General features: G+C 42.3%; 1 long non-coding RNA gene across 1 annotated transcript; it reads right to left on the bottom strand.

The window, feature by feature from the left end:
- Nucleotides 1–750: 750 nt before the first annotated feature.
- Nucleotides 751–1,908, bottom strand: LOC142060764 (uncharacterized). The gene is made up of 3 exons (XR_012661908.1): nt 1,805–1,908; nt 1,467–1,567; nt 751–1,007 (listed from the first exon to the last, which is right to left on the bottom strand). It is a non-coding gene; the product is annotated as an uncharacterized LOC142060764 (long non-coding RNA).
- Between the last annotated feature and the right edge of the window lie 23,874 nt (nt 1,909–25,782).

The following is a 25,782-nucleotide window of genomic DNA, read 5'->3' as shown; positions in this document are numbered from 1 at the left end:
GCTAGAAAGAGGTAAACAGCGAACTTGGCTTCCTCTGGTACTACTTTCTTCTCCACCTGTCTATGTAGAATCTAACATGCTACTTGTATTATGTAGGTCATAAAAAATAAAGTAGTTTGGCTGCAACTAAACAAAGGCAACAGGTAGGAGGGTTAAGTTTGCTATTTCCTTTGCAGGCTAGACACTTGCATTCTTTTCACAAAACAGATGACCAACAAAAACATCAATACTCTTGCATGGCTTGTGTTGTGCCAAAGACCTTACAGTCTGCTACGTGGCTGTGCTGTTGGGATAAAATTTTCAGTGATGTCAGGATGAAAACACCTCACACTGATGCATGATGGTGGTAGTGGTTATCTTTTATCATAAACTTCGTGATGATCTGCACCTTTGCCCATTACTTGAACTAACACTAGGCCTTCTTCCCACAGCCTAGGAAACCTTTGCTAGTTTACTTAATGCTTTTCCCTCTAGTGTCCTTTTGTGGTGGTCTCAGCAAAACCTTGAAGGTGAAACTCATCAAATAAAATACTCTTGCTGCAGTGCTGGTTCAGTCAGGGAGAGAGCAGTAATGAAAATAGCATAAAAACACCTCATTATGTTTCCAGCTCTGTTTGGCAGGCCAAAAGACTTTGCAGAAAACACAAAGAGACACCAAACACTGTAGTGAAGTTTGAGCTAAATAATAATAGAGTATTCATTAGTCATTAAAAGTAATTAATACTTTTAGTAATAGCATGAAATGGCAAATAGTTCCAAAGTGGGCAGGTTTGTAGCAGTTGCTTTACTTCCTTTAAAAACAGAAGACAAAACAACAAATACAATGTGTAACCAAGCAATAATATTCTATTTCATCGTCTCTGGCAATAAGTTAATAATGGCTCTGTGGTGTTAAAGGGCTTGAGACGATTTTAAAGGAATTTAATATTTTGGTCATCCAGGGAACCTTTTTTAAAGTGAGGCTGGTCTTATTCATGTGATGGAGCCCTGAAATCATAGAAGTTGACCTGCAACAAAAGCAAACAAAAAGAAGGCTTTTTGATTCTATCATAAACATTTGGCTGTAAATCACCACTGGCCCCAGAACCCACTTAAAAAATATGACGTTATTTGACATTTTCTTAGCAGTCAGCTAGAAAGCTCCAGTTCCCAGATCATACAAATTTAGTTTAATGTAAAAGTACGGTAAGTTACCCAGTGCCTTTCATGATTATATCAACAGCACTTTCTGTTGGCTGACACATCAGGCTTGTTTAAAATCACTAGACCAAAGCAGACATGCTTCCCTTTGCCTTTTTTTCTTTTCTTGTAATTTCTGAATTGATCAATTATAGGAGATTTTGTGAAAGTAATAATAAAAAAACCACCCAAACAGAAAATGGAGAGTTTAAGTGACAACTGTTAAATCATTATTATTAACAACAAAATGGTGTTTTATGACTTTGGAAATAAACAGATTTACCAACCTGAAATCTGTCTCTCTTGCTCCTTGCTGTTTTCTTCTCAACTGCAATTTATAAGAAGCAGCTGTCCGGCTGCATTTCAGGGATACAAGGGAAAGCAGCTTCTGTGTGAAAATTAGAAATAGATTTCAATTTTCTTGCTGCTGTTGTAACTAAACAGCCTGTTAACCTACTTAAATAGGAAAACATACTGTGTAGTCCTGATCTAGAATACATAAAAAGTAATGTGATTATGTCTGTTTTGATATAACCCTATCTCACTGCTACCTAGATGCGCTTACATGAATGATACATGGAATTAGTTCCACATTTCTTCTCTTACAATTAGCATATTAATGTACCAGAGAGATAATGGTAAAAGCCTGGATGCTTGAGCATGGACCGTGCCTTCTCCACTGAGCTCCAACAGTCAGCCACTGCGAGTCCCCAGGAATGTATCTGTACATGCTCTCTGCCTCCTGCGTGTCCTGAGAGCAGCCCTGACCTATGGACCACAGCTGAGATACTTTAGGCGCTTATTTACTTTGTTGGCCTCAGAAATTCCATTAAAAAAATGGCTCAGTGTCAGGCTGCCCACAATGGGGCCTTTGCTTTTCCTATGTATGCGTGTTGGTGTGTGTACGTACGCACGTCACGGCTGCACGCATTCCTTGATATATGCCGAGAGAGTCTAAGGGACTTTTAAATACCCAGCTCTCACGCGCACGTTTTTGATCTATACTTGTATGTATGTATGCTTAGACCTATGCATACAGTAGGCATGTACATGCATGCAGACCACATATTTTTGTGTTTGTATATTTAATGTGGAGGTTTAGACAGTCTCCCATGACTTTATATATCAGGGATCCAGCATGGCTGGTGAAAGTTTCTAATCTTTAGTCTATCTCAGTGAAACACTAATGAACTTGTAAAAACAGGAAGCAGTGGAAAACAAATGAATTTCAGCTGGTGTTTGAAGAGCTGTCAGATCCCCTCGCTGAAATGTTTCAGAGGAACATCTTTCTGATAAAACCTCTGAGAAAAGTGGGGGAGTTTCAGAAGAGTGATTGGAAAAACAGGATGCCGACTGGCAGGCTTTGCTAATGCATTGCATCTGTAGAGACTCCAGCAACTGAACACAGCATTAGCTGTGTGAGAGCCGCGGAACTAGGGAAAGTTATTACATTGAGCGTGATGGGAAGAAGGGGGAAGGGGAAAAGCAGGCTGCTCCCTTTATGCATCTTGAAGTTTACAGTTTTTTTGAGCCTTTGACATTTTTCATTCCATCTACTCTGCTGTCAGCACGCAGACTTAATTCTAACACTAATGAACAATGCTACTTTGCTGTCCAATATCATCTTTCATCCAAGACTCTCCAAACATTTCACAAATGTTAGGGAAGCTTTGCAATACCAGCGTGAGACAAAGCTAGGACTTAGTGTCTGTACCTCATTGGCAGATGTTATCCTCATTTTACAGTGGTTTAAATCATGGGATTGCAGGATCCTCAAGTTTCTACTAATTTCCCCTTTTCTCCATTCCAGAGTTTCTATGGCTGTTAAACTGACCTCCTGGTGCTGGCCGCTGCTTTTGGGGGGCTGCTTCCTCCACTGTCTAGGTCAGGAGTCTGTTGCTTTGTGTCTGAACTCCTGCTTGACCCATGCTCTTGAAAATCAGGGTATGGGAGTGAGCCTGGAGCAGGGCCCACATGGATAAAGGAGCTCAAGGATATTCTTGGTTCCTCCAGTCTAGACATAGTCATGCTTCAGAAAACTAGGAATTGGGTCCTTAAAAACAAAAGGGTGTTAAAAGTGTAGAGTGAAGGGACTTGGCAGTGATTGTGAAGTGTAGCAGAACTATTGATTACACAGAACCAGTCCTAGTTCTGTGGCTTTACCCACATCCTTCCAGTTCTGCCTCCACTGGAGTTGTCCCCCTGAGCTGAACTACCATCCAAGGGACGTGTGTGAGAGCAGGAGCCTGTCTGTAGGGTCTCAGTCATGTAAGACTCTAATACAACATGTCAGTCTTACTACATACAACTTTTTGTACTTTCCCTCCTGCAGTCAGTTGCTTCTTGTTTTGTTGCATTCAATCAACCTGCAATTCAGCGAAATGCTTACGTGTGAGCTTTCCTTACTCAGCAAAGCACTGAAACTTCTGTCTGCAAAAACTCTCACATCTATTCAGAGAATGACTCTGAGGATACGCACATGCCCTGTTTGAAGTCAGTGCGCCCAATGCATCACGGTGGAGCCGAGAACTGCCTTTGGAGGTCTTTCTTGGGCTGTCACAACCCTCTTTGGGGGAGTGCCTCTGAAGGCTGTAGGCTTTGTTTATGCCTAAGCAGTTTCTAACATCCGAGCCACAGCAGCAGAACGGCAATTCCAAACATCCTGATCTCCGCAAGAGGATCTAACAGCAGGCCCAAGAAAGCCAAGGACGAAGCAGCAACTGAAATAATGTAAACAGGAATACATCTTTAAAACAACAAGATGCAGAAAAAGATCTAACAAAGCTGTCTTCATGAAACCATTTCTTAGCTGTCTCTTTCAGCCATTCCCACTGCTGCTTCAGTGCATCCTGGTTCCTTCTGCTCCAACAGCCCTTTCCTGGAAGGCAGATGCTTTTGTGGGTGAAGCACCAGGCTGGGAGTTGGGAGGCATAGTTTTGCTACTGAGTTGGGCAAAAGCAGTGTCATGTTTTCCTTTCTGGCACCTGTCCTGTGATTCTTACCACCCCTTAACTCCCAAAGGCCTGTGTTCGTGCTTAGTTTTACATGCGCAAATCACAGCAGCTGTAGTTGGTGGGTTTACATGTGTGTGGAAGGTGTTAGGAGGGTTGTGTGGGCAGGTAGAGAGTGGCTTTTCCAGGCAAAGCTCTCTCTGAGGAGGCTATTCAGGGCATAGCTCAAAAAGTCACTGCTCTCACTTCTGAATGTCAAGTAGTGTTTACATAGATATAAAAATATTTTTCAGTCACATAAAAATACCTACTTCTTAATTTCTGTATGCTCTGCTCCTTCCGTAACTAATTAATCACCATGATGTCCTATGAAAAATGTAATTATCTCAGTTGTCGTTGTCCCATTTCACAGGCAAGGAAAACCCTGGGGACACCTTGCTGTATTGTACCAGTATTTTGTTGATCTCAGTAAGCCTGTGTGCCTTTTAAGCACAAGACAAGATTTACAAATCTTGCATTGGTTCTGGAAGGAAATATATGATGAAATATATGATGTGCTTTTACTTACAGAGAAAAAGAACTATTTTCATGTTTTTAACATAATACTTACTTGTCTTTCTGTTGCTTTGCTTTGATCTACCTCATCTTTTTGAGGCAACTGGCTTCCTAGGGCAAGGTCTGCTTTCTGTTAGCTGATTACGTACCGTGTTCTAACACCCACTCTAACCCTGGCCAGCCCTTCACATTCTGCAGTCATTATCTATTATTTTTTGACTGGATAAATAGGTTTTTTTTGTTGTTGTATTTGTATGATCACTGGTTTTTTTGAAAGAGTTATTATAATGATGAGTTCCATTTTTTTAAATTCAGATTGCTAGTATTTTGATAGTAAAGAGTCCACTTCTCTGAGACATACTTTGTTAATCTGCCAAAACTAAGGTAGGGTTCTGGGTCATGTTGTAGAAAGTTGATAGAGATGTCCAGTCACAGCTCTAGATAACATGTGTGCTTCTAACAGTAGTCAATGCAAAAATAGACATTTGAAACAATGTAAAATCTTATGTTTCTTGGTCTAAGACTCCAGACATCCAAGTTTAGAAATAATTTTAATTTTGGAATCTGGTTATTCAGTATTTGTCTCATGTATTCAGCTTCACATTATCATATTCGCTAGTGTTGTCTGTTGCTGGCTTTGACTGGACATCAGCTATTGGATGAGAAGGTCATTGTTCTCAGGTGGTTGTGGGGTTGTGTCCCTTGACGTTGGCTTCACCCCATTTTAACTGCTGGACCCCGGTGAACTCAGACTCTTAGAAATGGCCATGGGATGTGTGATGTTAACGCTGCAAATCTGTTTTGCTGTGATATCCTCTATTGTTCTGGGTTTGAGGCCTTGAGAATTCTCTCCATCAGAAAAATTAATTTGCCAGATGTCTTAATAAGCCCTGTGCATTGACGGTTCTATATAAGGAGGATTTTTTAAAGCAGAGGATATTTATTTTTGGCAGCTTCTGTCATTTAATGATTTTCCTGCTCCAGCTACCCTCCAGAAAACTGATAAGTGTATTCTCTTGCCATCTTTTAAATTAGAGATGAGCCTCCGTACTGGGTCCAGTCCATATATTTGGCCTGAGTCCAAACACTGTCCAAACATGGCAGATGCAGGGAAAGTTCCAGTCCATGAGTAAAACCATGCAAGTTACAGAATCTTTGGGTCTGCTATTTTGCTTTTGTTCATTATGGATTTAAAGGTTTAGCCCAGATTTCTATTATTTATAAAAGCATGTATGTGTGTACATAACGGGAAAGAGAAATAGAACATCAACTTGAAAATCCTCCAGTTCTAATAAGGGAAACAGCTTTCTCATAGGTTCCCACATCATCAGTCAGCTCATCACACGCATGCTGCTGCAAGACATTTTTCTTGTAATGAACTGAATAATCACATCTGTTTCTCAAGCTTGAGAAAAGTTTAAAAAGTCATTAACATTCTCCCATTTCCATCATTGGCAGAATCTACTCTTTTTTTTTTTGTTTGTTTGTTTAATCATCATCTCGGCAGTGTAGACACGTGTGCATGTGAAAAAATGTCTGTCTGTGTGCATGTGTGTGCCTGCAGCTGAAACGATGTGCGCACATTTGTGTACACTTCCATGTAGACAGACAGCGCCTCTTTCTGCGCATGCACACAGTCACCGCTTGCAAGCATGGACATAGAGGTGGGCTCTGGGTACAGCAATGCATGCATACACCTGCTCTTCTCTGATAATTCTGACTTTTTCTTCCCATCATAACCACGCACCAAACTTTCCATGTGGCTGAAAATCTGCTCCCAAGCACATGCAGGCAGAAGACACGAGAGGGCAGGCTTTCCTTCTCCTGCCTCCCTCTGCCTGGGATATCTGCTATTGTTATGTTTATGCAAACAGCCTTTGACATAATAGCTTTGAAACAGTTGAAAATTGGATTGTGCCTTTAGGCCAAACATTCAGACCACCACCTTGGCTATATTAATCTGCCACAGTAAATTGGGTTCAGTGTTGGCTCCACGCTCTGTATTTCAGGGAAAGATTACAGCTTGGCAATAACTTTTGTACAGGAAAGACAAATGCAAACTCCTGGCAGAAACATTGGAGCTGTTTAGTTGTGCAACCCCCTATCTGGAGGAATACAGATTATGCTGAGAATTTCTTTGGACATCTGAGGAGCGAATAAAACAAATTCCCAGGCTGGAATCTCCCTTCCTTTCTTATTCGGCTTCCTAATGCTATCTAATTATGGTTTCACCTCCTGAAATAAAGACCTAATAAAGGATGAACCTATTAGAAGAGTAAATTTACTGCCCACTACTTAGCAGAAATTCTTGCCGTGCTCCCTTTAAGCGACAATGTTATTGGGATTAAACATTGTTTGACTGGTTAATGGTCCCTCTTCTCCAAGACAGGTTATATGGAATATAAAAGTCAAAGCAAAGCCAGTCACAGTATTAAAGCCCACAGTCAAAAACACTTTTAACATAAAAAGATGTGATGAAAATAAGTAAGAGGGTAATAGCCCCTCCAACAGGGGCTCAGCAAGAATCTAATCTGTGGTCTGAAAGGGAGGCAATGTTCCCTGGATTCACCGTAGTCAGTGTCACAATTAATTTTCTACAGATTGTGTTACTATTTTATTGCACATTTAAGAAAGTGAAGGTTTATTTGGGCCTGATCCCAGAGGCAATGTGCTAGTTTCAGCCTTTTCCAATTCATCCTAGCAGATGTGATATGTCCATGGAATTTGGGACTATATTCTTCCTCTATCTCCAAGAAAGGTGGAGACCCAGGTGGAAAAGATGAGATGGTGGCAAGAGCTCTGAGGGCTGGCAGGAGAGATCTGAAGGTGAGGTTAGGATGGGAGCAAGGTGAAGGCTGGGGAGAGAAGAAAAGCAGCAATTCCTCTGGTAATCTTCCCTGTTGCATCTCTAGTTTCCATCGTGGTGCTGGCCCATCAGTGGATTAATGAGGCCATTGACTTTGCCAGGGGTGGAGAATATAAATAAAAGCAATTTCCTGGCCTAGCTCCCACTGAAATCTAATCCAGTGGGAAGAGAAAGGCTCTTGTCTTAAGACGAAAGCTTTTTTAGCTCAGGTGGTAGCTAAGCTGCTGCTAACTTTATTGTGAAAGCGAGATTTTTTTGAAAAATATATATTGGACATTCTGAATTCATGCAGGCTTACACACCAGCTACTTCTGGTGTGCAAATGAGGTGACACATGTATTGTTAGCAGGAATGAGTAGTAACAGGTACAGTAGAAACGCATTTCTTGCTTGAGTACCTAAATGTTTCCTGTTCTGGAATTTGCCCAAATCTCGTTATGCTGTATCCGCGGAGATGTCCCAGTCAGACAGTCTTAGCCCTGCTTTATTAATTGCATATACCAATATCTCATCCCCTCCTTTTGAGGCTACAGAACACAGCAAGAATTTTACCTGCCTAACACACGTTGTTCATGCATCTGAATGAAGCAGTCCTTTTATGTTAGCATCGGAAGTAGTAGTTAAGTTTAAACAAGAAGTAAAGCAGGCATTAGAAAATCTGCCCTGCCACAGCCCCCATCAGCTATGATGGACCAAATTCAGAAGAAAAAATGCCTATGTCCATGTTTTAAACACAAGCTCTGACCACCTGCCCTGTGATAAGTAGCCTGCAGTATCTTCTACAGCCAAGAGACAGCAGCATAGTTGGAGTGGGACAGCAAGGACATCACACATGCTCTGCTCCAAGAAAAAAACGTCAAAATTCGCTCACTTGACTTTTTTTTTTTTTTTCATTTTTCTAGTCTGCTCAGTCACACTTTCCTGTCTTAAGCAACTTGGTTTTGCCTGTGGGCAAAATATTTGGTACTGGACTCTGCCAGAAAACAGAAGTCACTAGCTGAAAATGGATAGGAAGTCACACATAATAGGAGAATCATATATTTCCGTAGTATTATAAGGAAGTTTTCCTGCTTGAAAAAATGTTTGTTTCACAAAAAAAATTAATCTTTTTTTCTGTCCCCAGCTGTTTCCCCCAGAAAGAAAAAAAAAATCTCCCTAGATGTGTTCAGTATGGTCCCCCCCATTTATCAAGCCTCTCACACTGAATAGAGCAGTATTTTTATGGACAAAACTGAGTGAGCTGGCTGAATTTTGCTGTAGCAGACTCTGATGTGGTAAGGCTCTTTGTCATATATCACAGTCAGAAGTCATTTATTATCCTGCTTTCCTTTGGGAAGAGACTGGGGCAAAAGATCCAGATTCTACCTTTCCTTTTCCTCAAGTGTGTGTTTTATAATCATCACTTATTAGCAGGATTATGGTAGCATCTAGGTAATCTTGCCAGGATCAGGGCATTATTATGATGAACAATGACAGAAGGCTATTCATTAGAGTCCAGAGAAATTGTTTTGCTTGGCTGTAAAAGCACGTGGGCCAAGGAGGTCAGACAGCTTTATTCAAAGTCTTCTGCCCATGTTACCAACTCTCGTGATACTATCAAAGTCTCCCACCATTCTGGGCTTTTCAGCGAGCAGCACCTCCTGCTGTCATGTGAGTCCACAAGAAGCTCAGCCTTCATTAAACGACAGAGATGATTCAAGCCCTGTTGATTTCAAGTGAAAAGACTGAAAAATACAGGAAGCAGAAGGCAAAGAATTATCCTCTTGAGAGATATATATGTAATACATATATATTTTTTTACTTTTTTTTTTTTAAGGTCAACTTTGTACTCTCTTGGACCCTGACTCATTGGAGACAGGACAGGCAGGGACCTTGGAAATGCTTAGCCCCACATTTCTCAGTCTGCATGCCTGTGCTCCCTGGTGCCAGTGCAGAGTAGGAAGGCAGGTGTGAAACACCTCTTTGTGTGACTCGGGGTCCTGCCAAGGCATGAAGGATTCCTCATCATTTGAAGGAGGCAGAAAGGCTGTGGGCTAAATACTTCATAGATATATACTCCATAAAGTGAGGCTCTACTTCAGTCTAGCCTACCCATCCCAAAAGCATTTAGAGGGTGAAAAGTTGGGAGCCAAGAATAAGTGGTGGGAGAGGGGCTACAATGAAAATACTTTCCTCTTTCTCAAGATTGCCTTTGCCACAGCCAAACACACACAAATGCCACTAACTGTATCTCATTTACCCTTGGTTTCTCCTTTCCCCTGTCTAGCCCCTTTGTCTCCCGTCTTTATGGCTTGTCAGATATATTTACCCATCCAGGCTCCCAGGCTTTGGCCCAATTCTAGCAATGCTTAAAATGCTGGTTTTCAGGAGAACACTACTTACAGCAGACAGAAGGAGGGTCTGAATTAAAATAACCCGAAGAAAGCAATTCCCTTTACTGGAGGGTTTTTGATAGTCCCAATTTCAGTTTTGTTCCACTTTGGGACACTCCAAATAGAATCTTTTCTGCCAGTGTGATCCCCAAAATAGAGGAAACCCTGAATTCTCTTTTTTTGTCCCTTTGAGCCACAAATGCTGGGAGCCCTGGGGCCCTAACTGATGGGCAGAGCTTGCTGAAACACAGATTGCCCCACTCACTGGAAACCAAAATTGTTGGAACAAATGCTGGAACAAAACTCAGGAATGAGAAGGCTTTTCATGGATTGGAAATGCCAGTTCTCAGTTTGTTTTGTTCTCAGAAGACTTTGAAGCACTTGGGTTGATGTTTTTGGTTTTAGGACCAAAACAGCTGCCTGGTCTCCTGAGGCTATGCCAGGAGTCCCCCACTCCCAGGAACTCTTTTGAGTTGCCTCCACATTATTTTCCAACAGAGAACTATTTCACAGGAGAGTTCCTATCCAGTTCCATTGGGAACCTCTTCTCAGCCCTAACAAGCCTCATACTACCAGGGGAGTCCCAGATCGCCTTTTGAGCTCTGCTTAGTTCTCACTATGTTGCACTTGGACCTTTGCCTTGCCATCCCAAACTACAAGTGAAAAAGTGCCTTGCTGCCTGAGTAAAAGCTTCCAGGTTCAGGGTCTTCCTTCCTATTCTGAGAGCCTACAAGAGGAACTTTTGGTCCTGTCCTTTCAGGCAAAGGTATTTTTTTTCCTTTTTCTTTCCCTTCTCTTTACAATTAATTAGCTAATAATTTTGCTACTGATCCATCCTTCATTAAAAAGCTGAATCCCTTTTGTTAGATCTGGTCGGAACAAAGGTAGGAGAATTTATGTCTTAATTTTAGTTCATTATGGCAGAGAGCATCCCACCCCATCACTCTCCCTCTCCCCCTTCCTTTCCAAGCCCTCCCTCTTCCTTTAGAGGATCAGTTATCACTTTGCCCCTAAACTCCTCACACTCTGCAGAGGCATTGGAGGAGCCTTCACTGCCCTTTATCTTCCGCTGCCTCATTAAGAGAAATGAACCTGAGTCTGAGAGAAATGACACAAGGGAAATAAAAATGTAATCCCTTGGTGCCACCTATAATGAATTGTTATGAAAACCATGAAAATATCTGTCTGCAGATATTGTTCTTTGATTTGAAGTCAGTGTTGTAAGCGGTAATTTTTGTCATTAAAGCTGTTAATCTGCGCAGCGTTCCTCATAAGTTTTTATGAAGAAAAACAGCTCTGCTTCCTACATGCTCATGCAGGGAGCTTCTGAACAGTGCTACATGAACAGGGTGCCTTTGAATAATTAGCTTTAATTATAACCAAGGTGGTTGTCTGTCTCAGGGATGGGACTGTTTCATGGCAGCCTGCTGTCCACCATCATGATGGGATGGAATGAACTGGTTCATCTGAACCTCGCTGACACATTAATCCCCCACCTGGCTGACGACGGGGTGTGGGCATGTCCCAAAGCACTGAGCCGTGTGCATGTGCAATTAGCCACAGTGATTGCCCCAGCCATATGCTTTTGCATTTGGGATGGGACTGTAAGGGATCATTGTGTCCAAAGCAAAGATGAGCTGTGGTGAGCAGCTGGCACAGAGCTGAGCTCCTTCCTACAACCTGTCTTCAGCTTTTCTTGAGACGGGGTCCTCTTTTGCCACATCTGAGTGCTTCCCTGAGATCTTGGGTGGTTTCATGCTGTGCATGTCAAGACAGGACTGCAGTCAAGACATGGCAGGGGGTGATCCTGCAGCCCCCTTCATCAATGCACTAGGATTATTGTATGCACTTCCAGTGCACTCCCCATGTGAGTGCACTCCATTACCCCAAGGAGTGAGCACTCTGGAAAGAAAACACAGATGCTGGGGAAGGAAAAAAGCATGTGAGTCTTCTGGTGTTTAGATTGCTCTGGCTGAAAGGAATTATGGGCATAAATGTTTTCCGGAGTAACTTCCAGCTCTTAGAGAAGTTGAATTTTGTGTCTCAAGAGCAATTAGCTGCAGCAAAAGAACGTGGAAATGAGTGTAGCTCAGCAGGGAAAATGGAGAGAGATGGGGACATACAAAGCTCTGCACACCAGGAATCTCCACAGCCTCCTTTCTGTGGTCACAGCCCACCACAATCTCTGGTCTTCACGAGCAGGGAAGTCACTTCTGCATAGCACAACTTAGAAGTGCTCTTTAGAGAAAACAGGCTGTAGGAGAGAGTGTAATGCAAACTCAAAACTTGGATTAGCTGGAGGGAGCGCTAAATCTAGGGCTGGCACCTGAGGCTGTTGCACATTGTGGATTGGGAGAAAAGGGGGCATGCGCTGACTGAAAAGAGGCCCCTCTGCCTGTGGGCTGGCCTCATTTTGCCGCAGGGCTACGGGCGATACCTATGTGAGCAGTGCCCACACGTGCATCTCCTTGCCTGCTGTACCGGGAAGTCAGTTTTGCTGGAGACTTTGCTCCATTGCAGTTAAAGAAAGGAAATCCCAGTCAGATCATGAAGGTGTTAAGCCTCAAACCATAGAATTCAAAGCAGTCTCTAACTATTAAAGATTTCAGAGAAGAACTAGTGTAAGAGGAAAATCAGCCCTTGGAAGGTTTTGTGCACCTCCCTCAAAGAATTAGCTCCCTGCTGAAAATGGGCTATATGAACCTGCAGTCTCATCTTGTAAGGATTTCCTTATTCACATCAGAAATTAGGCACAGTCTCAGTGTTGATTTATACTATGCAAAGATTTGCCTCAGTGGACTGACTTCCTGGATCTTAGCATGACCACAGACACCCCTGTGCTCTGCATTTAGGTTCCCATTTGTGGAAAAGATGAAGGCTGAGACCGATCTCCACTGACTTTGCAGAAAGGCCATTGTGAAGTGCATGAGAATAGAGGCAACATTAGAGACTTAAAAACAGAAATAAAAGGCCAATAAAGAGAATGAGTTAATAAAACTTTCAAGACATGAAGTTGATGGAATAATGAAAACAACCAGTAGGACTTGCCATGGCCCTTGCGCCTTAAAGGAAGCCTCTTCCCCATTTGGTCTCTGCTTTAAAGACAGAAGGGATGTAAATAGCTTATGATTCAAGGCATAAGACATTCATTGTCTTTTCTATTCTTATGCAACTGTCCACTCTGAGGTCCTGGTATTTTACCCTTAAGCATCTGGAACTAGGCAGGGTCCAGTATAGACTCCTGTGCAAAATAGATCAGTCAATATTCCTGTATATAATGACCATAATCTCTGTAGAGAAAGTCAATTATATTTCCTAAAATTCTCAAGAGCATCGCTAGCACCAGGTCTTTTACATAGGCAGCTTGGGGCTTTGTGAGTTCCCAAGAAGCAGCTATTTATCTGCTCTGCTTCAAGATAGACAACTCCAAAATTTGGCAAATTACCCTTTATACTCCAGGCAGAGTAGCAGTGCATGACAGGCAATTCTTCCCTTGCTTCTGACATCCTACAGCTCAGCAAGTATTTACCAGCATTTTTGGGGATATAAGAACAAGGTGATCAGAGAAGAGGGCTCTGCTGACACCATTAACATGGTAGGCTGAATCTGCTGACAATAAGTCAATGATTTTTTCTGACATGACTCTAAGAGTAACAGAAGGAGGTCTGTAGGATGACTCATGTTAATGGAAGAATGGTATGTATGACTTGAGATTTAGGACAGATGTCAGGTTCAGAGAAGTGTGGTGTAAGGAAGATCATTTTTATTGGCATAGTAGCAGGAGACAACTTGTCAGAGTGATGTTGACTCCTTTTTTTGTATTGTTTTGGAAGGTCCCTTGGGAAGATGGCAAATGGAAAGGGCAGAGGAAGACCTGGCAACATCCCCAGCCAAATGCCCTGCAGACAAACCGACCATGTGGTGGTGGTGATTCCATTACCTTCAGCTTGGAAAGGAGCCACCTTGGAAGAGGTGGGAGGAGAGTCTCTATGATCTCTGGTGTAGTCAGGGTGGTTCCTCCCTCTCAGTCCTGGCTATGTGTTGAGTTTGCACGAGTTCCCATATGTTGACTTAAATAAGGGACCTATTTAAAACATGGCAAACCCCTATGCAGACATCCCTTCGGGGTTAAGTGGTTCTCTTTCTGCCTTGCACAAGCATGCCCATGAACAGAAGTTAAATATTTGTAAGTCTAGGTTTAAAATATCGGAAAGCAATCCACTGAGTTAAATCAGGCTTCTAATGAGATCAGAAGATAGACATCATCTGCTGGCACTGATTGCCAGCTCTTGGGCTTACGTTTCCTGCTTTTGAAGAAGGCTAAGTATTTCAGGACAGCTTCATGGTCCAAGAGACGCCCAGTGAAGGCATTAAGCAAAACTGTAATAGTTCCTTTTCTTTGTTCAAGAAGTGTATGTGGGTTGCATTCTTAACTGCATTCTGGTAACTATAACAGTAAGATCTACAGTAATGATTAAAAAAGCCTTTGAATGAATTCCAGTCTCTCCTCCCACCTCCTAAAAGCTGGGGTGAAGTTCTATCCAGCTTTCATGGGGAATGAAAAATTCAACCAGACACCTTTAGCGGTATCAGTCTTATTTACATAAAATCAATTCTTAATATTTATGTACAATCTATAAGGCAAGGATCAGGGCTGTCCACTTCCACTTCTGTCTATGACCTGCACCCTATCTCAGACCTTATTCTTTACTGGTTGCCTCTTTGGGCACATGACATTTATCTACTGCGATCTCTGCTGCATTTTGTCCCTCCTGTTCACAGAAATGATTGCAGCTGGAATTTGAGTGGAATTTCCTGCTCTCCCTGGTTTCCGTGTTCCCTCGTGCCATGGGATCAGGACAGGAAGTGGGATTTTTCAGAATATTTTGAATGCAGTGTGAGAGATGTAAGAAAAAAGTGAAGTTAAAATGGTATCCACTGCTGCATCTGCAGATGTGTTTCATTGTACTGCCATTTATATGGTCTTATGTTTTCTGTACACAAGGAGATCCCGATTCAGGATAAGGCCTCCAGACAGTTCTGCCTTATACAGATAACATTAGGAATGCCCAGAATAATTTGCAAGTTGTTAGCTAAGTAATAAATTTCACAAGGCTCCACTGAATAGGCAGAGTTGTAGTTTGTAAGTAGAGAAGACCTAAAACTGAGCATGAGTTGCTGGCTTAGAAAGAGTGGGAGAATCCAGGACAAGGATCACATAACTCCTGGCTCGTAGGCACCCAAGGATCTCTCTGTGCCTGCTTCAGGTATGTCTGTAAGTGCCCTAAAAAGACATGTTTCTTCCATGAGGTTTTAACAGATTCCAGAGCCAGCGTGAGCTGAATAAACAGATGACACAGTGTATTGTCTATTACCTCTGGTTGCCATAGCTGAAAGACTCCTACAGACAAAGCCTGCTGAACAGAAGCCTTTGAGTTGCATTGTCTTTTTTTGTGGATGGAAGAGGAGGAGCAAGGTGATGTAAAAAAGAGGGAGCTGGATAGAGCCTAGGACTTGAAAGGCACAGGGTTATATTCCTTTTCTGCCTTCTCCATTGTGACCTTGTGTTTGGTTCCCGTCTGGACAGCAAGGTTTCTCCTTTCCTCACACAGGCATCACAGGGATGAACATGTTATAGGTTGTCAAGTGGCCAATGTGCCAGGAGACTGGGGACCTTATAGTACTTGCCATTATGGAGGGCTGTTCTGCATCATGTCTCTGTCCTCCGAGGTCTGCTCCAACCCTTGCAGCTCAAACACCCAGGGTTTGTAAGCTCTAAGGATGAACCAGCTTCCCATACTTTCACAGCAAGAGTCAGGCTCTGAGCCGTGGCCAGCAGAATCTGGCTGAGAAGCGTGGGAAACTTAACAGTAAGAGAGAAAATCTGCTCTATCAAGGGTTGTTTTCCTGGGGCTGCAATTTCTGATGCATCCAGCACATTTTTTTGGGTAATCTGTACTCCTGGAGCAACATTTGAAAGACTGGAAAGAAAAGTATTTTATCTTCAAAAAAACAATTGATCCAACAAATTGAGAGGGTCGTGTCAATCACTAACAAAGTAAACGGAGCTCCTCAGGACTCAGACTGCTACCTTTTGCTGAACCCATTAACCATTTCCTTAATGGCAGAAGAGTGAAGTGGATTTTCCTCTTAATTATTTTTAGAAGAGGATATAGGTTTTTAAAGTGGATCCTTTCAGAATGATGGAATAAATGAATACTTTGGAGATCTTTCCAAGCTAGTCTTTGTGTCAGTGCAGGAGATTCACTTCACCATATTTTCTCTTCACCTCTGTGTTCTACGTAGCTAGTTTTCCTTCAATATCTCATTGTAGCCATCTCCTTTACTAGGACAGTTAAGGGATATCGACGTGATTGTTGTAGACATGCTTTGCTCATCCGTTTCTCTACTCTGAGGTGTTGCAGTTGTCCAACAATCATAATTTTGAAATGTTTTAGACTAGAAGTCAGGTAGGATTGAACTTACAGGAGAAGCATTCATTTAGGGTTGGTGCTTGTGCAAGACCTAGGAACAGCTCTTAAGGAGCAAACGGCTCTGACCCAGTGGAAGCACTTGGGACCTGCCTCTTGCAATCCAAATTGTGATATTTGCTTATTTAGCCAATCCAACACACCTTCAGACCTACATTAACAGTTGGGACCCACTGGAAAATTACCCTAAGGAACATATGAACTTACTGGCTACTCTTGTCAGGCAGGCTCATGGGAACTCTACCAGATTTCTGCCCCTTGCTCCTTCCATTTCATCTCTTGGTCTGAGACATGTCAAAGTGTGCTGGGCGATAACAGGCATCCCATAAAGGCATGCCTAGAAGTAGCTCATAAGCCTGTTTCTAAAAAAGCCCTGCTTTGTAGGCAGGAAGCGTCATGTGGATGATTTTGACAAAGGCTGTGAGCTATTCTGTAGATGAGGAATATGATCAAAGTGCACAAGGCTGGTGCAAGGTCACCTCAAAGTTTGCTACAACCATTGGTGTAGACAAAACATGGATGGCAGGAGAGCAGCATATTTGTCGTTAATGAACATCAACGTTCAATATTCCTGTGTGGATGCAGACTGTATAGATGGAGACTGTCCAAACCTGCAAAACTATTCTTCGTCTCTCTGTTCGGCAGTGGTTCCTGCTGCATAAAACCAATGGCATTACCTCCTAATTGGCTAATGGGGTCTGAGAGGCAAGATGTCATTTCCACTAAATATATATATATACAAATATTGATGATTTTTCCTTAGCATTTGGAAAATTTTCAGTGGGATTTTGGACAATATTTGAGAGGGTTGACATATGGGACAAAGTCTGCATGAAGTTTTTAAAATAAACTTTCCAAGAAGAAATGTTGAAATACTTAATTTCTAACCAGCCATGGATTTTACTTGGGGTAAACAGCGTCCTTTGCTCCTTTACTTGCTATAGCCATGGCTGATACAATGTCATGGGGAAACTGAATACTGCCAACCATACGGCGCTCCTTATCAGCTGGGTTGCAACTGTTACCTGTGAACTGCCCTGCTGTATGCATATGTGTTATTTCTGCTTCCTTCTCTTATGGGCCTGAATTAGGACTGCCTCCAACACTTCTGCATTAGAAACTCTACTATCTAGCTGCTTTCCACATTACTATATGTGCTTCATAATTACTTAAAAATTCTTATTTTCACCCCATTCCAGTGAGATAAACTCTAGTATTTTTTACTTTAGACACAGGGAATCAAGGCTGCAGAAATAGTAAGGACCACACTCACATAGGCATCCAGATATCTAATTTCTATTTGGTTCCTAAAGAGAATTTACATGTTGATATCTCTTTATGGACTGGGGTATGAAAAACTATTTGCAGAGCCTAATTTTCAGGTGGAGATGAGTATTGTCTTACCAAAAAACCTATGAAATTTATGTCCTATATGAGTTTTCCAAAATCCTTCAGGAAGGATCAAATCCTTGCAACTAAGCAAGGCACCAGATTCACATCTCCTGACACTGAGCCGCACCACCTAATTGATGGATTTCATACTTGTAGGAATGTAGCCAATTTTTAATCTTTGATCTTGGTGTGAACTTACTTGATGTTATAAATGTTGAATTTTTAGTGTATTTTTGTACAGTTACAATTATGAAATTGACTTCTCATATTTATCTTCCTTCAGGAAACTGAGTAACATGATGATTGGAATCAGTTCTTTGAAGCCTGTGATTCCACAGTATGTTTTTTTCTTTAGGCTGTCTCCAAGCAGTGACACCATGTCTAGGTCTCATCATAACAGCCCTAATGAAAAAGCAAACCGAACAACCCATCATTAGGTTCATATGTCCTTTAGGATTCACTAATATCGCAGTGAGTCAAGCTGCAGCGCTATCGTTTTGGCTGCAGTGTTTTATGGTCTCCCTGACCGAGTGAAGTCATACGGTCATCTGCGCCGAGGTGTGGGGTGAGCAGCATGCGGTCTCCTTGGAAACTGCAAAGTTGTGCGGGAGGCAGGAGTGCATGTCCCAGAAACGGCAGAGAGGAGAAAAGAGTCTGATAGGAGATCTCCAGCTGGAATTTCACTGGAGTAAAGCATGTCTGATAACTTGGCCTGCCAAGCCTTTCATCTACCTGCTGCTGTCCCCGTCTCTCACCCCTCTAACCTCCTGTTAAAAACACCAACGTGTTTGCTTGCTGGCCGGACATCCTGCCAGTGAGCTTTGGTATCACAGGGAGCCGAAACACGCAGAGATCCCTGCGGCTACAGTGTGCGCAGTGGGCTGTCACCCTAAAGCAGCGCAAGCTGTGCATGGACAATCAGCGCTTCAGCCATCCTCTACAGTGCCTCCTTTCAGAGAGGTCGTCTTCCCCACGTTATATATGTTTAAAGATATTGTGCGTACAGCTAAGGGGTTCCCAGGTGTAGCAGCGTGTTAAAACCAATGCTTGCCAACAATTAGCTGCCCATGCCAAATATTTTCCCTTCTGTTGTGATAACAGCTTAATATTCTGTGGAAAGGCACTGCCAGCTTTGAAAATCAGTATATGAGTTGTCTCTGGTTCCTCTGCTAAAGGTCTCCATCGTCACAGATTCCCCCTATTTAGCCAGCGGTTGGTTGGTTGGTTTGCTTGTTTATTTTTTATTGTTATTACAAGAGCACCTGGGAATCCCAGTTAGGACCTGCAGCCCTGCGGGGACAGGAGATCCCTGGCCAGGTGCTGTAGAAGGCAGGTCCAGCCCGGAGAGCTCACAGGCTATGTGCCACAGTGCAGTGATGGATTAATTGGGCAATTTGGGCAGATGTGGTTTGGAAAAAACTTACTGCAATAGGATACACAGAGTTTAGCAGAAAGGTGAGCTGCCTGCTTGATTAATAGCGAGCAATGCAAACAACCTGTAAGCACTAAGCACAAGTGAATGATAAGATATGGTTTACCAGAGGATCGGTAATTGGACAGGTTTTTGGCACAAATGGGTGGAGCAGTGTGGAAGAACACATGGCAATGCTTAAGGGAGAAGTTGGCTTGCAGCTTCTCAGACCCGTCTGGACACAGTAAGCCCAGCAAGTTCCTAGGTTTTTTCCTGCAAAATAAAAAGATCAGCTTTTTTTTTTTTTAAAAAAAAACACACTGAGATTTCATTCTACCAATTTCTTCTAACTGGTGCTCAGAAAAGTTTCCTAACTTTGTTTTTATTTGTTTTATATTTCCTATGAAATTTACGGTGATCAAAATTTTAAAACGTATCTTTTGATATGAGTTTTCAGGCTTCTTACAAAGCCACATTTTGGAAAACAAACATTGCATTTTTTAAGGGAAAACATTTCACCAAAAAACACCTTGTTCTTTTTCTTTCTCAGGTTTTCACAGGGAAAAATCTGTAAAAAGCACTAACCATGATGAATGCTTTGGCTAGCAAAAATTTCCATGTTTGTTGAAAGGGTATTTTTCACGAGAAACATTCTGATGAAAAAAATTCAACCAACTCATGAAAATAGAAAGAAATAATATTGAAAGAAATAATATTAAAAGAAATTTGCTGAAGTTTCCTAAAGGGAAACAAGTGTCAATGCTGGATAATTAAAAACTAGGGACTCAGCCTTTTCTCAAACAACTGAACAGAACTTCCTTGAACTCATCTTGACTTTTCAGTGCTGTGTCAGAGTATGGAGATAAGTGTTGGAAAACATACTGGTGACAGGAGTGAATGCTGCACTGTTTAAGAATGAAAAAATTGCAGAACAAGCCCTTCCCCCCCACCCCACCCCCAGCTATAGCTCTTGCTTCGGGAGACAGGATATGTCTCAATTAAAAGAGTGCCTAGCGGCCAAAGGGCTGGATGGAAGTTGTCTGTGCAATGGGAGGCAGTCACTGCTCTGAAGATCTTGCAGGCAACAAACAAAACAAAAAGGATGGAAAGAATGAAGACGTTCAAGGATAGCTTCTGCTGACAGTGATAGGAAATCTGGATATAAACTGAGGCCAGAACATATAGCTGAGACTTTACAGAAAATGTTCACCTAGAAGAGAGTGTAATCTCACTACAGGAGGTGGTGAGGAACACTGAGAATCCAGGTCCAGGAAAGGAGCAGCACGCTGGAAAAAGGAGCTACACTGGCAGAAACGTATAAAGAAAAAATTATGCTCTTTGTTCAGAGGAAAATTTTGGATTGGAATGCAGTTCACTGCCTTGACTATTGAGGAGAGTAACACAGAAAGAGAGTGCTTCTGGGAGATTTCCGTTAGAAATTGCAAAATCTTTTTCCCCCCTTTCTCTGCCCAATGCAATTAAACAGTAATAGGAGTGCGTTGCACAGTTTATGAAGCAATAATCCAGTTCCCAAATGGCTAAACCGGGAGACTGATGGCCAAGTCATTTATCCCAATGAGGAAAATAGATTATTGCTCAGGAAAGCAGCAGGATGGCATTGTTACAATTATTCTGCTGTCTGAGTTTATCAGTTCAAAAATCTAGATACGAGTTCTTTCTCTTGGATCAGTTTCTGCTTTCCTTGCTTGCATTGCCAGTCCTGGGCGAGGAGTCCTGCTGACTTTGCCACGATTACCTGTGGAGCAAAGTATAGCTCTCAGTGAATAAGAGTGACAGGATGAGGGTTTCAAGGCTGCAACAAAACATGGTAGCTAGTGAAGTCAGTGCAATTTTGGCTGGGATATGCGGAGACATAACATTATGAAGTAGGAATGTAACAGCTCTCATGTGACTGCACTGGGGATATTGTGCTTAGTTCTAAGCACCTCGTTAACAGAAACGTATTAACAAATTGGAGGGGATCCAGAGAAGAGAAAGTCAGTTGGGTATGTTGATTTACGAATTAAGATGGGCCTGAGTGGCTGATGTCCCATCTGAATCCATACTGGAATGCCTCCAGATCTTGCAGATGTTTGTGGGTTCAGGACTTTATGATCCTGAGTCTGCTGGAGTCAGTAGAAAGACTCCCATTGGCTTCACTGATCGCTAGATTTGGGTCTGCTTGAAGAAACCTTGGCTGAACAGTGATTAAGGCTAAGGATATATATATAACTTGGAAAAAGAGTAAATAAAGGGGAATGTGATGTAAGCTTGGAACTATTAGAAGAGTGCAAATGTGAGGACCACCGTCTTGGCTGACATACTGGGAAAATGAACTGGGGACCTTCAGAGTTGGAAGCAAGAGCTTTTTAACATCTTGAGCCAAGGTGGCCAGACTGCAGCATGTCCCTCTTTTCTGGATCTGGGAAGAGAGTGGAGTGCAGGGGGCCTTTGTGGATGGTATTACCCCAGGCTGATAAGCATAAGGAAGCTTTAGCATTAATTGACAAAGCCATCATTTTAGGAGCAGGGTGATAAATTTAAGAAAAATAGATTAGTTTTGTAGCCATTAACTGATGACCAGAGTCACAATGCCCCAGTATATATTTTTTATAAGCTTTCTGATTGAGCAGGTTGGACAGCTACTTAGAGAGCAAACTGTTCTTGCTGATCATTTAGTTTTTGGTAGCATAGGGCTACGATGTGACTCCTCTCTCCCTCACTGCACAAAATCAGCCCTTTCTTTGATCCCGGGGTTGTGCGTTAGGATATGGTCATAATTACTGTTTCAGCTAGAGCTCAGTCTGCTACACAGGTGCTAGTCACTGCCCTGAAGCCATCTCTCTTAAATTTCCTGGTATAGCCGTGTGCCTCTTCCCTAACCCGGTTCTGGTGAAATGGTCCTGACTATGCCTTCTCGACACTATTCATAAAAGAGCAGCTCACCTGGAACGTTTCGACAGAGCCCGGCTGGAGAGTGCCAACACATGCAGCCAAACCTGTAGGGTGGTTACCTCTGCTGGGGGGGCTGCAGCAGCAGTCAAAGCATTTGCTTAGCTGGAAGATGAGTAAATGCTCGTGCTACAGGGAGATATGTGCAACCGTGAAGGTTATGTCTAATATGACACTGAAGAACTCAGGTGCTCCAGATCCTGAAAACAGAGAAGATAAGCAACACAGACCATGTGGAAAACCAGAAAAAAAAGTAAAATTAAAACCCCAGCTTGGTCCATGGTGAATAGCAACAAGAAAGCATGCTATCTCATGGATTTTGTGCCATGGCTGGATTCTCTCTTCAAGAGAGGCTTTCCCTGTGGTTGGGGTGTTCTTGCCATTGCTTTCTGATATGAAGCTTCTTTCTTAATATAGACACAGCGTTCACACCACAGAATTTTTCTTCCTGGGAGCACTAACATGGGCTCTTTTGTCTACACAGTGCTTTCCAGGAATTTCATATCATGGAGATTGCCATCCCGTTTCCAGTTTGGCTGAAGCTGGCCAGCAGGTACACAAGTTGTTAGATGAGAAGAATGACAAACAGGGACAGGATGATATCACAAGACTTTTTTCCTCAGTAAAATGGCCAAAAAGATGTTATTTACACATTCCCAATGGCATACAAATCTGACTCAGGTGGAAAGCCCACTTGTTCCCAGAACACCCAGAAACTTCAGTGTAATTTAGATTAAAAGCTCTTTTGTTTCAAAATCTGCATGTTTGCTGCCTGCTTTGTTCCCTTAGCTTGGCTGCAAAGCGTGAGTATAACACAATGTTGATTCTGTGAGCTTTGCTTTCAGATCCTTGCTAACATCTGCTTGTTTTATATTCCAAATGCTGCTTACAATATAAAATCATATCCCAAACAAAAGATATTTCTCTGCAAATAAGGGACCAAATGATGTCACAAAGTCTAAACCAATATATTAAAAATCAAAAAAAGGAAAGCAAATGTCACTGAACTTTGAGTAACTGATAGTGTTGCTAATGTCCATTGTAAGGCTGTTGGCTCCAGCCAGTGCGTGTTGTGATTGAATTTACCTAGTTCTGTATAAGCAGTGGATCAGACAGGGTTTTTCTGATCATTTTTTTTCAGAAGTACAAATGTGATGCTGGAAAGCCCCAACGGATGTTGTTTCATGTCAGTGACATAAGATGGGGCTAAAATCTTTCCAAACGTAGTACTGTAGGTGCCTTAGCAGACTTAGTAATATCACAGCAGGGAACAGCAACGTCACATCTGGAACATTATAAAATTGGCAATGCTGAAAAGGCATTAGTAAACATTATTAAGAATTCCTTGCAGGCAATTAGACTGCAATATCTTTGGAGAAAGTTTTTTTTTTTCCTTTTGCATCTTTATTTCTATCTTACTAATGAGAGACTAATGAGCCACAGACTTGTTACCTAGGAGGAATATCTCAACAAAGCTCTAGTGAACTTAAAACCAGTATTTACAGACTGATGACTGTTCACATTCATTATATGTTTTAAATGAGGAGGGACTACAGTGAAAAAAAAAAAAAGGAAACAAGTTCTTCCTTGCTAAGAGACTTCTGAAACTCTAAATGTCAAAAGTTTCCTAATGTCGAGGTTAGAGCCTTCCTTCCACCTTTCCCATCATTTAAGGCTGAGCACAACTATGTGTAATTTTTGTGTGTTTCTGCTTTGCTGTTACCAAAATATTAGTCTTCTCTGACCACTGCAAAACCTACTTGCTGGTTTCAATGAGTTCAAGAGATTTTTGTTTAGGTTTTTTTCTTCCTTAGGAAACCAGGCTAGTAAGCAAAACCTGCATGGACCCGCTGTCTATGTAGGTGTACATTTGCGTATGCCCATTTCAGTCACCCCGTTTACAGGTTTTTTGTGAACACAGTGTCTCTGACTTTTTTCTGGCTTCCTAATCTTAACTATCTGAAAGGCTGCTGATAAGACATTGGAGAATCTCAAGCAGAGCGCACTTACAGTTCCAGGCACAAGGAAATCACTTGGAGCTTATCAGCAGCTCTGATCCAAGTCTAGCGATTAGGGGAGATGGATGGGACTTGGGAGCCGCTGAAATGAGTTGCTCAGCTACCGTGCTCCTATGTGTCCTTGAGCAAGCCATGCATGGATTTTGTTTTTTTAAAAAACGCTCTCCCTGACAGGCTGGAGACCTAAATCCACTCTGAGACAACGGGCTGGGTAGCCCATGGACTGAGACAAACTTCTCTAGGATGTGCCCCTGAGGAGCACTGAACACAAAGACCTTTGCAACTGGATCCATTCAGCTCTTGAGCAAGCACTTAATGCCAAATTAAGGGAATTTAGTCTCCAAAGAGTACACTCACCCAAAATAGATGTGTAACCACACTACAAATCTGCTTGCACCTTCCTTTCCTCTTCCCACCCCAGAAGACCTTCATGCATTCAAGGCATGGTGGCAAAAGCAGCTTCGCAGAGTCTTTGCTCACAGAGACGGGGAGTGCACAGATCCTTTTTGATTTAGAAACATCTATTTTGATATCATTCCCTTTGTGAGGATACACAAAATGTTTTGGGTTTGTTCCAGACCAAGTTAGGAAACCTTGAATGTTGCCATAGAAGAGTTCTTGGGCTGCTCACTTTCTCTTCAATTTTCCAGGGTTATTTTCTCTTGGGATGTCTGGTTAATTTAAGTGCCGGTTCCTCTGGCATCTTGGCTCTTTCACCTTGACCCTCTTATCCTTGGCTTCTCCCTTTTCCCAGTCTGTATCCCACACACATATTTGTTTTATCTGGTCTGTTACAGAAGCCACTGTGTTCACTGAAAGCTGATGTCTGGGACTTGGCACCTGATACAGGACTAGCAAAAGACCATAATCCAGGCTTTTGAACCGTTCATCCACACAGCTCTACGTCAGCTGAGCAGGGGTGTAAACCTGTGATTACCAAGCACAGGGCGGCTATCCCACCTGTTCCATCATTTCTCCACCTTATGTGCACTCACTCTAAGGACTGTAAGCAATTACTCTGCTAGGTACTAAATACGATATGCAGCACATGGTAGTGTAAAATTATGGAATTTGGGGGTTTTAATGAGCTCAGGTGCAATACAAAAGAACTTTTTTTTTTACCCTGTCCATAAAATTATATGGCTTGGAATCAGGGGTTTATACAGCCCTGGACAAAGCCATTTTATTTAAAGGGTGGGTGTGGGGGGGAATACAACAACACCACCACCCTAGCCCGGCACAATTATATGCAGATTTGTTCATAAATCTGGGCTGGAGCAGATGTGCTGCACATGTTGAAAATCCAGAGCATGTTGCTGGAACTTAAAACATAAACATGAACCTGTTTCCAAAGAGGAAAATCTGCTCACAGCGAGGAGCTGACCCCGTGCTTTAAACAAAGATCAAGTCCGTTCTGCCTATTGTGCTTTTGCCATGTTTACTTTCCTTGCTTGATGCCTAGGGTAGCTTAAGGAATAGCCAGAAGAAAAGAAGCAGTTTACCTAGGTCAGAAAAGAGCCAGTAGCGCTCTGGGTGTAAGGAAGCAAGAGGTAGGATGTGACCCAACTCATCTGGATATCAAGGGTCCTATTAGAC

This window comes from Phalacrocorax aristotelis, chromosome 8, assembly GCF_949628215.1.
Source record: "Phalacrocorax aristotelis chromosome 8, bGulAri2.1, whole genome shotgun sequence".
In the NCBI taxonomy this organism is placed as follows: domain Eukaryota; kingdom Metazoa; phylum Chordata; class Aves; order Suliformes; family Phalacrocoracidae; genus Phalacrocorax; species Phalacrocorax aristotelis.
This window is presented reverse-complemented; position numbering and strand designations above follow the sequence as displayed.